Source organism: Nothoprocta perdicaria, unplaced genomic scaffold (genome assembly GCF_003342845.1).
Source record: "Nothoprocta perdicaria isolate Ctin4 unplaced genomic scaffold, notPer1 scaffold_22, whole genome shotgun sequence".
NCBI classification, from domain to species: Eukaryota; Metazoa; Chordata; class Aves; order Tinamiformes; family Tinamidae; genus Nothoprocta; species Nothoprocta perdicaria.
The window spans coordinates 3,168,790-3,172,935 of record NW_020455415.1 but is presented as its reverse complement, the minus strand read 5'-3'; the positions used below and the strand labels follow the sequence as shown (position 1 = coordinate 3,172,935).

The window sequence follows — 4,146 nt, the reverse complement described above, 5'->3', positions numbered from 1 at the left end:
GTCGCGGCGGGGCTGCGCGTCTGCCGCGGGCGCCGCCGCCCTCCCGCCCCGTCCTCCCGCTGCACCCACGTCCTCCCGCTGCACCCGCGTCCTCCCGCTGCACCCGCGTCCTCCTGCCAGGACTGGGCCAGAGCCAGCGGCCGCTACCAGCCCGAGCGGGAGGACCCGGCCCCGCGGCCTTCCCCGCCGGCGCGGGGCTTGCCCGCGAGGCCGGCCCGGCGCACGCACGGGGACACTCTGGGGGGGTCCCCGAGGCGCCCAAAAAGCGGCCCGGGAAGGGGCTTTGCGGTGGGGCAGAGGGGACAGCGGGGCTCTGCTGTAATTTAACTCCTCGGCGCCCCGGTTTGGGTGCAGAGCTGAGAGCGCCATAGAAACCTGGGCTGGAAGCGACCCCTGGAGGTCTCTAGTCCAGAGGAGCGGTGCCCAGAGGCGCCAGGTCACGGCATCGTTGGAGTGGAAACCTGCTGCGATGGCAGCCAAGCAGCTGCCCCAGGAGCTRCCGCAGCGCTGCTGCCTCCTCGGGGAGCAGGCCTGCTGCTGTGCAGCCTCTGCACGGCGCTGCTGCAGCTCTGCTCTGCCGTGCTGCGCTCTGCCACGCTGCCCTGCGGCTCTGCCACCCTGCCGTGTTGCCCACCGCCACCAGGAAGCGTTGGGCCCTGCGCTCTTGGCCGCTGCGCTTCAAGCAGAYGCCGATGGCGTTTGCTGCTGCACACGGAGCGAGCTGGCCCTTCTCGCGCCCGCGTGCCAGGCCCTGGGCCCTCTGCTCGCTCTCTGCGTTGAGATAATAATACCCGAGAGCCTTCCTCGCTGGTATTTATTGGTAGTTTCGCCAGAGGAAGGGGCAGCAGGATGCAGCCCGTGTGTGGGAGGCCCTCCTGAAGCCCCGGGCCGTGGAGGCCAGCAGCACTGCGGCCGGCCCTGGCACTGGCCCAGCGGGGCAGCAGCTGCAGGACGTGCRCAGCCTCCCCGCGTGCCCTGCGCTTGCTGCGGACACCCCCGCAGTGAGCAGTCCCCTCAGCAGGACGACGYGGCCGTGGAGAAGGAGCCACTGTGCTCTGCCGAAGCGTGGGAGGCCGCTGCAGCGGCCTCCYGTGATAGCTGCACAGGAGGCTACAGGACTGTGGGACCAGCCTGTGGCATCAGGGCCACCACCAGGGCCAGCTCGCCGACCATGTCCTGCTGCTGCCGCTCTGCCCATGGCCGGGGCGCCCGCGTTACCGCACGGCCAACACGGAGAGGAGGCTGCTCCGCTGGTCTGCGCATCCCTGGCCTTGCCGCGCGCCCTGTTCATGTGCTGGTAAGCTCCAGCTCGGCGTCCCRCTGGAGCACAAGCGGTCGGGAACACTGTGCGCTCTCCCAGGCTGGCTCCCCACAACCTCCCCACCGGCTACCTGCGTTTCAGGAGCTTTCTGGGCACTTGTTGCGGGAGCAGGAGGGCAAAAGTGCTGTTATATCAGAGCGAGGTGAGCTTTTGCAAGCCGCTGGAGCCCTTTCTGCTTCCCAGAGGGAGCTGCAATAGATGAAAGCTGCTAAACTGTGGAATGAACAGCAGTTGGAGAGAAACTTTCCATAAAAATTACGCTTGCTTCCCATTGTGTTTTAATAGGAATTATGCTTAACTCTCCTTGCTGCCTTTGAAGAGCTGCTCCTTGTGCTTAGCGTGCGCTTGTATTTCTGAGAGTAGAAGTGTTTAAAGGGAAGGAGAAACACTGATCAAGGAAGATAATGTTGGGTCAAACAAAAATCTGATTTAGAATCTTTCTCTTCCTAAATCTATTCAAATAATTTAGCAGTCGCAGAACATTTAATCCGTTAGATCTCTGAGTTCCTTGCAGGCGCTAATCAATTATCCTTGATAAGTGAYGGATACATAAAAAGCATCAATTTACCTGCTACTGAAGTGCTGCTGTTTTAAAAGCAGAATGAGCCGTCATGTAGCCATGCATAGCCTTGYTGCACAGTTATCTCTAATAGAAAAGGAAAATACTGTACACAATTTGAAATGAGTGCTTTCGGAGACCAAATCACATTCCATTTGTGTCCATCTCCAGCCTGAGATACTGTTGTTTTACAGTCCTATTTACAAGCACTTTTTTTTTTTTAATAAAATTTGCTAATTTGAGGGTTTTGTTAATTCCCTTATAAAGCTGGAGTGCTTCTGGCCAGATTTTCTAAATACTTTGTATTTAAAAAAAACACCTTCAGTTCTTGGAGTTATGAGTCAAGTGGTTCCTTTAAAAAAAAAAAMCACAAACCAGAAAAAAAAAGCAGTGCTATGGGAGGGCAAGGCTACAAATAGCCCTTGCTGGGTGCTGCCCAGGAACCCTGTGGTTGCAGGGCTTGCAGGTGCTGCCCATCTTCCCATCTCAGCTCCAAGCAGGGTAAGTTGCTGTGGGGAAAAGGGGCTCATGCGGCTTCCTGACATTTGCCCCACGACACCGCTTCCAGACACCACTTGCTGCCTCCGTTGTGTCCACTCCATCACTGATGGATTGGGACATATTTGCATCATTTAATTTTAAGTGTGTAATTTCTCTCCTAAATTACATGTCTAGACTCCTGCTATAATCAATGGCGAGAGGTGGGTTCCTAATTACAGCGCTCTGAATCGCACCCGAAAAGGCCCCTTGTCTGTACAGGGAGCATGAGCACGTTAAGCAGGTGCTTAAAATTAGTATGACTATTCCCCGTTGCATGCTCAGCCTGGTGCTGCTTCTGCAAACAAATAAAGAACCTCCTCACCTTGCATAAATCAACTGCTTTAGCTGTGCTCTTACTGCAGCACCGCTCGTAGTACGAGGGTGGAAATTAACTGGAGAGTGCATTTATTTTTGGCCAGTCTCCTGGGAGCACCTGCCAAGCATTCCCTCTCATTTCAAGCCTGGCTGTTCCTGCTGAGAAAGTCTGATGAAGCTTCGAGTCTGGGTCAAGGTGAGTGCCGGGCTCTTCATCAGCTGTCTGCGCCGTTTCGCGAGGGAAGAGAGATGAAACGGCGGCAGCAGCACCTTTGGTGTGAGGAATGGCCCCGCACATGCTAGAGGGAGCAGGGACGGGCTTGACGGGCTGTGGTTTATGCACTGATTAAGTGCACCTGCTGGTGCCCACCCTTCAGTGTGCCGCTTTAGAATAAAAACCTGGCATCGTAAATTAAGTGGAGAAAATTAATTCTGGCCTTGTCTGCTCTGGGACATTAGCCAATTGCTTCAAACAGGTCCTCCCGGCACCTGTTGGAGAGTGGAGCAGCCGACACGGGCCAAGGTGTCTGTGTGGAGCCGCGCCAGACGCGGGTGCCTCGGCCGGGCAGCCCCGGCGCCGGGAACAGGGCACACGAGGCTCCAGGCTCCCTGCGCCCCGGCCAGCCGCACGGTCAGCACCTGATTTCCTTAAAATAACCGCGATCCCACGTGGGAGGGCACCAGGGCGTCCGGGTGAATTCCCGTCTCTCGCAAACGCGCTAGAAACCCACGTTTGTTCTTGAGATTCCTGAAAAGCAGAAAAACCCGGTGTTTTTTTTTTTTTTTTTTTTTTTTTAATTTTCCACTAGGGACAGAGATTGCTGGCTGAGAGGCAGAGGTCTGAGCCCAAAGAAAACATGTCTGAAGCAGCAGTGTAACTGCTTTGGCCGGGCTTTCCGCGTTTTCCCAGACTGCTCGCGGAGCCTGCAGGATCCGGAGGGGCTGCAAGTGTGAGGTGACTTTCACGGCATCAATGAGCAGCTGTAAAAGAACTTTCTGCCTCTCCCAGCAGTTAATAACTTCACTGCGCACAGCTTAGCTTTTCAAAAAGACCTAATGTGTTTTTTGGCYGCCTGAGGACGGCGGAGGAATGTTCCTGGTAACAGGGAGAATTATTTTTAAGGGGGGAGGAAAAAGTAAAAACAAACCCTCAAACAAATAAACTTGCTCTCACCCAAATCCTTGCTCCTGTCAATGAGCGTGTGCAGCAGCAATAAAACYGTGCATAGGGAGGCCTTATTTGGGGCGAGAAGTGTGGAAATTGGAGGCACGGGCAGTATCAGGCCCCCAGGATGGGCGCTCGCTTTGTGCCACGCGAGTGATGGATGTGGCTGCGTTAGCCGCGTGGGCACTGCCAGAGCAGGGATGACTCTGGCTTGACACCGCTTGGGAGGAAAGAGGTTTTGTGGCC

At 56.0% G+C, this 4,146-nt stretch overlaps 1 long non-coding RNA gene across 1 annotated transcript; it reads left to right on the top strand.

Moving 5' to 3' along the window:
• The first annotated feature begins 2,326 nt into the window (after positions 1–2,326).
• LOC112947140 lies at positions 2,327–3,892 on the top strand. The gene is made up of 3 exons (XR_003249349.1): positions 2,327–2,381; positions 2,840–2,931; positions 3,545–3,892. It is a non-coding gene; the product is annotated as an uncharacterized LOC112947140 (long non-coding RNA).
• The last annotated feature ends 254 nt before the right edge of the window (positions 3,893–4,146 follow it).